General features: G+C 37.4%; 1 pseudogene; it reads left to right on the top strand.

The window, feature by feature from the left end:
- Positions 1-7191, top strand: part of LOC119562828 — a 7624-nt pseudogene extending 433 nt beyond the window's left edge.
- Positions 7192-12500: the final 5309 nt, after the last annotated feature.

Below are 12500 nucleotides of genomic sequence, written 5' to 3'. Positions count from 1 at the left end.
AAGCCCGATGAACCTGAATATCCGTTATGGAAAATTCATCATTAAAATTGTAATATTTAAACAATATTATGATAATAGTGTGCATTTTTTCCATATAAGGACATTGTAATCTATTAGCATACAAAATTTATCATAAAATATAACTTATAGTTTATTCAAATTAATTTGCTTGCATTTTAACACAGAATAAATGTTATTAATTTGATAAAGTGCTGATAGATTTATATGAATACAGTGCGTTAATTTTTCGGAATTATATAATGGCATAATTATCATTGATTTTTGTGTTTATTATATGCACTTGTATGATTAACAATGCGAAAGATTCAGGATACCTTCGGGACCCGTCTTGAAACACGGACCAAGGAGTCTAACATATGTGCAAGTTATTGGGATATAAACCTAATAGCGTAATTAACTTGACTAATAATGGGATTAGTTTTTTAACTATTTATAGCTAATTAACACAATCCCGGGGCGTTCTATATAGTTATGTATAATGATATTTATATTATTTATGCCTCTAACTGGAACGTACCTTGAGCATATATGCTGTGACCCGAAAGATGGTGAACTATACTTGATCAGGTTGAAGTCAGGGGAAACCCTGATGGAAGACCGAAACAGTTCTGACGTGCAAATCGATTGTCAGAATTGAGTATAGGGGCGAAAGACCAATCGAACCATCTAGTAGCTGGTTCCTTCCGAAGTTTCCCTCAGGATAGCTGGTGCATTTTAATGTTATATAAAATAATCTTATCTGGTAAAGCGAATGATTAGAGGCCTTAGGGTCGAAACGATCTTAACCTATTCTCAAACTTTAAATGGGTAAGAACCTTAACTTTCTTGATATGAAGTTCAAGGTTATGATATAATGTGCCCAGTGGGCCACTTTTGGTAAGCAGAACTGGCGCTGTGGGATGAACCAAACGTAATGTTACGGTGCCCAAATTAACAACTCATGCAGATACCATGAAAGGCGTTGGTTGCTTAAAACAGCAGGACGGTGATCATGGAAGTCGAAATCCGCTAAGGAGTGTGTAACAACTCACCTGCCGAAGCAACTAGCCCTTAAAATGGATGGCGCTTAAGTTGTATACCTATACATTACCGCTAAAGTAGATGATTTATATTACTTGTGATATAAATTTTGAAACTTTAGTGAGTAGGAAGGTACAATGGTATGCGTAGAAGTGTTTGGCGTAAGCCTGCATGGAGCTGCCATTGGTACAGATCTTGGTGGTAGTAGCAAATAATCGAATGAGACCTTGGAGGACTGAAGTGGAGAAGGGTTTCGTGTGAACAGTGGTTGATCACGAGTTAGTCGGTCCTAAGTTCAAGGCGAAAGCCGAAAATTTTCAAGTAAAACACAAATGCCATACAAATATAATTATATTATATAAATCAAGCTAATTAATATACTTGAATAATTTTGAACGAAAGGGAATACGGTTCCAATTCCGTAACCTGTTGAGTATCCGTTTGTTATTAAATATGGGCCTCGTGCTCATCCTGGCAACAGGAACGACCATAAAGAAGCCGTCGAGAGATATCGGAAGAGTTTTCTTTTCTGTTTTATAGCCGTACTACCATGGAAGTCTTTCGCAGAGAGATATGGTAGATGGGCTAGAAGAGCATGACATATACTGTTGTGTCGATATTTTCTCCTCGGACCTTGAAAATTTATGGTGGGGACACGCAAACTTCTCAACAGGCCGTACCAATATCCGCAGCTGGTCTCCAAGGTGAAGAGTCTCTAGTCGATAGAATAATGTAGGTAAGGGAAGTCGGCAAATTAGATCCGTAACTTCGGGATAAGGATTGGCTCTGAAGATTGAGATAGTCGGGCTTGATTGGGAAACAATAACATGGTTTATGTGCTCGTTCTGGGTAAATAGAGTGTCTGGCATTTATGTTGGTCACTTGTTCCCCGGATAGTTTAGTTACGTAGCCAATTGTGGAACTTTCTTGCTAAAATTTTTAAGAATACTAATTGGGTTAAACCAATTAGTTCTTATTAATTATAACGATTATCAATTAACAATCAATTCAGAACTGGCACGGACTTGGGGAATCCGACTGTCTAATTAAAACAAAGCATTGTGATGGCCCTAGCGGGTGTTGACACAATGTGATTTCTGCCCAGTGCTCTGAATGTCAAAGTGAAGAAATTCAAGTAAGCGCGGGTCAACGGCGGGAGTAACTATGACTCTCTTAAGGGGAACTGGAATTTAGGTATGCAGAAGGGGAATATTATTCTGTAATTCATAAGTCATATCCTCGGATGTGCAGAAGGGGAATATTATTCTGTAATTCATAAGTCATATCTAGATTCAAGTCGACTCAAAACCTCCTCGTGGTGTTCCCCGGTAATGTTAAACAGCTTGCTTTACTGTTTAACAGCCAATTTGAGCGGCGAATATATTTCCCATAGGGCTGGTTACCCTATGGGAAATCTTACATATTGGAACTACAGAAAGTAATAGAAACAGGCCTCGGATACTAGTGGAAAATTCGTTGACGACTCGACCCCCTGTGGATCTTTTCCCAGGGGATGCCCAATATGAACCAAGTGCAGAAGCTACTCCAGTCGGAGTGCCATGTACAATATGTGACCGGTCCTTTACAAGCAAAAGAGGACTTGGTGTTCACATGAGATCTCAACACCCAGACGAACTTGATGATATTCGTCGACGTGTTGATATCAAGGCAAGATGGTGTGAGGAAGAGAAGATGATGATGGCGAGAAAGGAGGTTGAGCTCACGGCAAATGGTGTAAGACACATAAATAAGCAACTAGCGGTATTTTTCACGAACCGTAGCGTCGAAGCAATTAAAAAGCTGAGACAGAGGGACGATTATAAGGAGAAAATCGAGCAGATAAGGGGGCAATCTGCTCTCGTCCCAGAAGTTGCAAATCTAACCATACGGCGCCGCCCTAGTAATAGTGAGCAAAACCCCCAAGTACCAACGTCTGAAACGTCTCCAATCACACCATTAGAACAGTCGAACAGTGGAATCTTGTTGGCGCTACGCGGGTATAGCCCCGTAGTTTGTCCTTCCAAATGGAGAGCCCAAGAACTGCAAACTATCATTGATAGGGCGCAGATCGAGGGGAAGGAAACCACTCTCCAGTGCTTATCCGCTTATCTTCAGGGAATTTTTCCGACACAGGGTGCAAGACGCACGCTGACGAGGCCGGCACGGCGGCCTCGGAATAGAAGAGAAAGCAGAAGGCAGCAGTACGCTGTCATCCAGCGAAACTGGGATAAGCATAAAGGAAGGTGCATTAAGTCAATACTCGAGGAAACTGATGAGTCGGTAATGCCAAACCAAGAATATATGGAACCCTATTGGAGAGAGGTAATGACTCAGTCTAGCCCAAGCTCTTGCGAAAACATAGTGACAACTCCAGTTCACTCGCTTGAGAGGGTATGGTCCGCTATTACAAAGCGCGAACTTAGGACATCAAGAGTCGCATTATCTAGCTCTCCGGGGCCTGACGGAATAACTCCAAAATCTGCTAAGGAGGTGCCGTTAGGCGTTATGCTTCGCATAATGAACCTAATTCTATGGTGCGGTAAATTACCTCGCTTTATCCGACTAGCCAGAACCATCTTCATTCCGAAGACGGGGACGGCAATGCGACCGCAAGACTTTCGTCCAATATCGGTGCCATCAGTCTTGGTAAGACAGCTAAATGCAATATTGGCAACCCGATTGACCTCATCAGTTGATTGGGACCCGCGTCAGCGGGGCTTCTTACCAACAGACGGATGCGCCGATAATGCGACGATAGTCGACTTAGTCCTAAGGAGTAGTCATAAAAGCTATAGATCTTGCTACATAGCCAATTTGGATGTGAGCAAGGCATTTGACTCTTTGTCACATGCATCTATATATAACACCCTAAAAGCTTATGGCGCACCGAAGGACTTCGTCGACTACGTACAAAGTTCGTACGAGGTTGGTGGTACTAGTCTCTGCGGAGAAGGTTGGAGTTCAGAGGAATTCGTCCCTGCTAGAGGAGTGAAGCAGGGTGACCCTTTGTCTCCTATTCTATTTAATCTGGTCATTGACCGGTTACTTAGAGCTTTCCCCAAAGAAATTGGTACCAAGGTTGGAACTGCCATGACAAACGCGGCCGCGTTTGCAGACGATTTGGTCCTTTTTGCGGAAACTCGTATGGGGCTTCAACAACTGCTTGACAAGACAGTTAGCTATCTGGCTACTGTTGGACTCACCCTTAATGCTGACAAGTGTTTCACTATCGGTATTAAGGGTCAGCCGAAACAGAAGTGTACTGTGTTAGATCCACATACCTTCCAAGTAGGCTTGAACGGGTGTCCGGCATTGAAGCGAACTAACGAGTGGAAGTATTTAGGTATCATTTTCAATGCAAACGGGAGAGTGAAGTGCAACCCAGCCGAGGACATTGGTCCAAAGCTACAAAGGTTGTCACAAGCTCCTCTTAAGCCACAACAGAAGATATTTGCCCTTCGAACCGTCCTTATCCCACAACTCTACCACAAGCTTACCCTTGGGAGTGTGACGATAGGTGTGTTACGAAAATCCGACAAATTGATACGATTCTATGTGCGTAAATGGCTAGGTTTACCACCGGATGTGCCAATAGCATTTGTTCACGCCCCCCCAAAGTGTGGGGGACTCGGGATTCCATCACTAAGATGGATGGCTCCTATGCTTCGACTAAGACGATTGAGCAATATAAAATGGCCTCACTTCGAGCAATCCGAAGTGGCCAGCTCTTTCATCGAGGAAGAAATGCAAAGGGCCCGAGTTAGGTTGCTAGCGGAACAAGGAGAAATGCATACACGTTCGGCAATAGAAGAGTATTGGGCAAATAGATTGTTCGTGTCTGTTGATGGCAACGGTCTCCGTGAAGCGGGCCATTATGGTCCACAACACGGATGGGTCAGTCAACCCACGCGTTTGCTAACAGGAAAGGAATATAGAGACGGAATTAAACTGCGGATAAATGCCCTACCCACGAAGTCTCGTACTACGAGGGGAAGGCACGAATTGGATCGACAGTGTCGTGCAGGATGTGATGCTCCCGAAACATCAAACCACATCATGCAAAAATGCTATCGCTCGCATGGGAGGCGGGTAGCTAGACACAACTGCGTAGTAAATCGAATCAAGCGGGGACTTGAGGAGAGAGGCTGCGTGGTCATTGTTGAGCCAAGTCTGCAGGGCGAGTCCGGCCTCAATAAACCCGACCTGGTGGTACTCCGACCAAATCACATTGATGTGATTGACGTTCAGGTGACAAATGACGGACACTCTTTGGACGATGCGCATCAGCGCAAAATCCAAAGATACGATACCCCGGACATAAGACGCGAATTGCGGCGCAAGTTCGTAGCGACAGGTGACATAGAGTTTCACTCTGCCACAATTAATTGGAGAGGGATCTGGAGTGGTCAATCCGTAAAACGGTTGATTGCGAAGGGCCTTCTAAATAAATATGATAGCCATATCATATCTATACAAGTAATAAGAGGTAGTCTTGGCTGTTTTAGACAGTTCATGTATTATAGTGGATACTCAAGAGGCTGGACGTAGCTTATGCCCTTGGTTCAAATATATATATATATATATAGATATATATGCCTGCTGCCTAGGCACACCATCAATTAGGCACAAACATCGCACAACAACAGCATGTAAGGATGGTTTTAGTACGTAGGCGTTGTGGAACCCTCAATGTGAAGAAGGTTCAGATAGAGCAATGAATCGTACATAACTAGACAAACTGAGACCACACAAGGTGTTGGCAGACCTAGTATCTTTTGAAGATTTCCATACCTTAGCGATCAAAAAAAAAAAAAAAAAAAAAAAAAAAAAAATAGCCAAATGCCTCGTCATCTAATTAGTGACGCGCATGAATGGATTAACGAGATTCCTACTGTCCCTATCTACTATCTAGCGAAACCACAGCCAAGGGAACGGGCTTGGAATAATTAGCGGGGAAAGAAGACCCTTTTGAGCTTGACTCTAATCTGGCAGTGTAAGGAGACATAAGAGGTGTAGAATAAGTGGGAGATATTAGACTTCGGTTTGGTATCGCCAATGAAATACCACTACTCTTATTGTTTCCTTACTTACTTGATTAAATGGAACGTGTATCATTTCCTAGCCATTATACGGATATATTTATTATATCTTATGGTATTGGGTTTTGATGCAAGCTTCTTGATCAAAGTATCACGAGTTTGTTATATAATCGCAAACAAATTCTTTAATAAAACGGTGCATTTATGTATTTTTGATTTGAAAATTTGGTATAACTCCAATTACTCAGGTATGATCCAATTCAAGGACATTGCCAGGTAGGGAGTTTGACTGGGGCGGTACATCTCTCAAATAATAACGGAGGTGTCCCAAGGCCAGCTCAGTGCGGACAGAAACCACACATAGAGCAAAAGGGCAAATGCTGACTTGATCTCGGTGTTCAGTACACACAGGGACAGCAAAAGCTCGGCCTATCGATCCTTTTGGTTTAAAGAGTTTTTAACAAGAGGTGTCAGAAAAGTTACCATAGGGATAACTGGCTTGTGGCGGCCAAGCGTTCATAGCGACGTCGCTTTTTGATCCTTCGATGTCGGCTCTTCCTATCATTGTGAAGCAAAATTCACCAAGCGTTGGATTGTTCACCCATGCAAGGGAACGTGAGCTGGGTTTAGACCGTCGTGAGACAGGTTAGTTTTACCCTACTAATGACAAAACGTTGTTGCGACAGCATTCCTGCGTAGTACGAGAGGAACCGCAGGTACGGACCAATGGCACAATACTTGTTCGAGCGAACAGTGGTATGACGCTACGTCCGTTGGATTATGCCTGAACGCCTCTAAGGTCGTATCCGTGCTGGACTGCAATGATAAATAAGGGGCAATTTGCATTGTATGGCTTCTAAACCATTTAAAGTTTATAATTTACTTTATAAACGACAATGGATGTGATGCCAATGTAATTTGTAACATAGTAAATTGGGAGGATCTTTGATCACCTGATGCCGCGCTAGTTACATATAAAAGCATTATTTAATACAATGACAAAGCCTAGAATCAATTGTAAACGACTTTTGTAACAGGCAAGGTGTTGTAAGTGGTTGAGCAGCTGCCATACTGCGATCCACTGAAGCTTATCCTTTGCTTGATGATTCGATAATAAAGATGTTGCAAGCGGGCATAATCATTATGCTTGCTTGCAGCATCGCACGCCACTTTGTTTGTGGTGTGTAAGGTAGGGAAGAAGAAATATAAAAGACCTAAATTGGAAACATCAATATATAAGTAAATATTGAACAAACAAAATGTATCGTCATCTTATTAGTGACGCGATGATAAAGTGGCAAACATATTCCATGTATAAATATTCCTATGGTATTAAAATTCAAGTAAAGAGGACATATATAAAAGTTTGTATATATGGTTCATTCAATGGTAGCAGCGGTTGGTTGGTTGGTGTCTGCTCCTCTTATTGTTCAAAACTTATGTTATGGTAGCAAGTCTATATCGTCATATTATTAGTGACGCGAAAAAGTAGTGGCAAAACATATTCCATGTATAAATAAATATTCCTATGGTATTGAAATTCAAGTAAAGAGGCCATTCAAGTAAAGAGGACTTATATAAATATAAGTATATATAATGGTAGCAGCGCGGTTGGTTGGTTGGTGTGTCTGCTCCTCTTATTGTTCAAAACTTATGTTATGGTAGCAAGACTGTATCGTCATATTATTAGTGACGCGAAAAAGTAGTGGCAAAACATATTCCATGTATAAATATTCCTATGGTATTGAAATTCAACTAAAGAGGACATATAAAATTACTATCAATGGTAGCAGTGGTTGGTTGGTTGGTGGTTGGTTGGCGGCTGCTCCTATTATTGTTCAAGACTTATGTTATGGTAGCAAGTCTGTATCGTCATATTAATTATTAGTGACGCGAAAAAGTAGTGGAAATCATATTCCATGTATAAATAGATTCCTATGGTAATGAAATTTTCAAGTAAAGAGAGGACCATTCAAGTAAGAGGACATATAAAAAGTAAGTATATGTTCCTCCAATGGTAGCAGTGGTTGGTTGGTTGGCGGCTGATCCTCTTATTGTTCAAAACTTATTTTATCAATATGAGTTTGGCAATACAATAAAGAAGACCAATCTAATCCATATAAAACTAAATGTATTATATGGATATGCTTAGGAAACCCATATATTCATAAAAAAAAATTATGTATAGAAAATTATACATATATCTTTTATATAAATGAATCGTATGGATATCGCCTTATGGTAGGTATAATAACTTTTTAAGGCATAATAATGTATAATATAGAAAATATACATTGAAATATAAATGCATTTTTATAGATATGGCGGCATATAAGTGCCATATACACAAGAATAAATAATAGAATTTACCAATATATAATTAAAATGAGATATATAAACCTAGTGAGGGGCTGCACTAGTATATGAATCGTATGGATATGGCTTATAGGTATAATACCTATAAGGCATAATAATGTATAATATAATAAATATAAATTAAGATATGAATGAATTATATAAATATGGCATAGAAATGCCATATACATACATAAGAATAAATGGTAGAATTTACCCATATATCACTGAAACACGATATATAAACCTAATGATAGCTGGCACTAGTACTGTAAACATGCACGCAATAGTGCGTGGGGTAAAAAACTACTATAGGGAGGTGGTCGTTGGCGGGCCCCTCCTCGTATTGGTCAAAACTTATGTTATGCATATGAATTTGTCAATACTATATAGAACGCCAAGCATATCCATATAAACTATGGATATGCATAGAAATCCATACAAAAGTAAAAAAAAATTATGTATAGAAAAATATACATATATTTATATAAGTGAATCGTATGGATATGGCTTATAGGTATAATACCTATAAGGCATAATAATGTATAACAAGTAAATATACATTGAAATGTGAATGCATTGTATGGATATGGCATATAAATGCCATATATATAGAAATAAATTGTATATCAATGATATAACAATTATAAACCTAGTGAGGGGCGGCACTAGTGAATGAATCGTATGGATATGGCTTATAGGTATAATACCTATAAGGCATAATAATGTATAATATAATAAATATACATTAAGATATGAATGGATTGTATAAATATGGCATAGAAATGCCATATACATAAGAATAAATGGTAGAATTTACCCATATATCACTGAAACACGATATATAAACCTAGTGATAGCTGGCACTAGTACTGTAAACAGGCACGCAATAGTGCGTGGGGTAAAAAACTACTATAGGGAGGTGGTCGTTGGCGGGCCCCTCCTCGTATTGGTCAAAACTTATGTTATGCATATGAATTTGTCAATACTATATAGAACGCCAAGCATATCCATATAAACTATGGATATGCATAGAAATCCATACAAAAGTAAAAAAAAATTATGTATAGAAAAATATACATATATTTATATAAGTGAATCGTATGGATATGGCTTATAGGTATAATACCTATAAGGCATAATAATGTATAACAAGTAAATATACATTGAAATGTGAATGCATTGTATGGATATGGCATATAAATGCCATATATATAGAAATAAATTGTATATCAATGATATAACAATTATAAACCTAGTGAGGGGCGGCACTAGTGAATGAATCGTATGGATATGGCTTATAGGTATAATACCTATAAGGCATAATAATGTATAATATAATAAATATACATTAAGATATGAATGGATTGTATAAATATGGCATAGAAATGCCATATACATAAGAATAAATGGTAGAATTTACCCATATATCACTGAAACACGATATATAAACCTAGTGATAGCTGGCACTAGTACTGTAAACAGGCACGCAATAGTGCGTGGGGTAAAAAACTACTATAGGGAGGTGGTCGTTGGCGGGCCCCTCCTCGTATTGGTCAAAACTTATGTTATGCATATGAATTTGTCAATACTATATAGAACGCCAAGCATATCCATATAAACTATGGATATGCATAGAAAACCATACAAAAGTAAAAAAAAATTATGTATAGAAAAATATACATATATTTATATAAGTGAATCGTATGGATATGGCTTATAGGTATAATACCTATAAGGCATAATAATGTATAACAAGTAAATATACATTGAAATGTGAATGCATTGTATGGATATGGCATATAAATGCCATATATATAGAAATAAATTGTATATCAATGATATAACAATTATAAACCTAGTGAGGGGCGGCACTAGTGAATGAATCGTATGGATATGGCTTATAGGTATAATACCTATAAGGCATAATAATGTATAATATAATAAATATACATTAAGATATGAATGGATTGTATAAATATGGCATAGAAATGCCATATACATAAGAATAAATGGTAGAATTTACCCATATATCACTGAAACACGATATATAAACCTAGTGATAGCTGGCACTAGTACTGTAAACAGGCACGCAATAGTGCGTGGGGTAAAAAACTACTATAGGGAGGTGGTCGTTGGCGGGCCCCTCCTCGTATTGGTCAAAACTTATGTTATGCATATGAATTTGTCAATACTATATAGAACGCCAAGCATATCCATATAAACTATGGATATGCATAGAAATCCATACAAAAGTAAAAAAAAATTATGTATAGAAAAATATACATATATTTATATAAGTGAATCGTATGGATATGGCTTATAGGTATAATACCTATAAGGCATAATAATGTATAACAAGTAAATATACATTGAAATGTGAATGCATTGTATGGATATGGCATATAAATGCCATATATATAGAAATAAATTGTATATCAATGATATAACAATTATAAACCTAGTGAGGGGCGGCACTAGTGAATGAATCGTATGGATATGGCTTATAGGTATAATACCTATAAGGCATAATAATGTATAATATAATAAATATACATTAAGATATGAATGGATTGTATAAATATGGCATAGAAATGCCATATACATAAGAATAAATGGTAGAATTTACCCATATATCACTGAAACATGATATATAAACCTAGTGATAGCTGGCACTAGTACTGTAAACAGGCACGCAGTAGTGCGTGGGGTAAAAAACTACTATAGGGAGGTGGTCGTTGGCGGGCCCCTCCTCGTATTGGTCAAAACTTATGTTATGCGTAAACATATGATTTTGTCAATACTATAAAGAAAACTTGTTTTGTACATACAAAACTAAATGAATTATATGGATATTGAAAAATAAATGGCATTATATCCATATAATGAAAATATACTTGTATTCTCTTATTATAAGAGAGAATACCGTATAGTTGGTTGGCAAAGACAATTGAAAATACCCGAATTGCAGATGATGGGTTCAAAAACTACTATAGGGTGGTGTAGCAAATAATATGAAGATGATATATCCATATAATGGATATACACTAGTATTCTCTTATTATAATAGAGAATACCATATAAATGGTTGGCAAAGACAATTGAAAATACCCGAATTGAAGTTGACGGGTTCAAAAACTATTATAGGGTGATGTAGCAAATAAAATAATGAAGATATATCCATATAATGGAATTATATGTGTATTCTCTTATTATATGAGAGAGTACCAAACGGTTGATTGGCAAAGACAATTGAAAATACCCGAATTAAAGATATTGGGTCCAAAAACTACTATAGGATGGTCAATGGGCCGGCCATCTACTATTGACGTGACAAAATACTGTCTGTCGGTAGAGAAGATATTAATCCGTCAAATTTGTTTCTTTATTCATTTATGAATATGAGACTTGGCTCCACGGTTAATATTTTAAGCCCAAAGATAATAATGTTGAAACAAAGGCCAAGGTTTCTATTATACATAGAATAACAAATTGTTTCCGAACTTTATCGTTAATCCAAATAAATAATTACAATTGAGGCAGGCTAATAATGATATATATTTTGTATTGATAATCTTGATATATATGTATATTGGTCTGCCATTATCACATACTGAGTTATGTGATAATTCCCTGCGGGGATAAATTAAAAGAGGTGTCCCTATATTAAAAGAAAATAATATATATATATATTATTTTTTCTAACGTACATATCATATATGCGCTCGGTTTTATATTATATATTACCAAAGAGTCTTATATGAATATATACAGATAAATTTTAAATTTATCATCAAAATACAAATGATTTAATTCAATATTTTATATTGGTTAAACAAAAATTGTACATGTGTGGATACAATAATGACGTATGTCGAACAAAAAAGATATTTTAGAATGAAATATGCAAATATAAAGAAAATTATTACGTATTACGAAAAAAAAATATTGTGTTTTTAACATCAATAATTAAAAAACTTGTTATTATTAGTGGCGGAACAAGTATATATTGTGAAAACAACAAACGTATACGAATGCTATATAAAAATGGCCGTATTCGATAGA

The sequence above is a fragment of the Drosophila subpulchrella genome, unplaced genomic scaffold (assembly GCF_014743375.2).
Source record: "Drosophila subpulchrella strain 33 F10 #4 breed RU33 unplaced genomic scaffold, RU_Dsub_v1.1 Primary Assembly Seq97, whole genome shotgun sequence".
NCBI classification, from domain to species: domain Eukaryota; kingdom Metazoa; phylum Arthropoda; class Insecta; order Diptera; family Drosophilidae; genus Drosophila; species Drosophila subpulchrella.
Note: the sequence above shows the minus strand (reverse complement) of the source record. Positions and strands in the feature narration are given on the sequence as shown.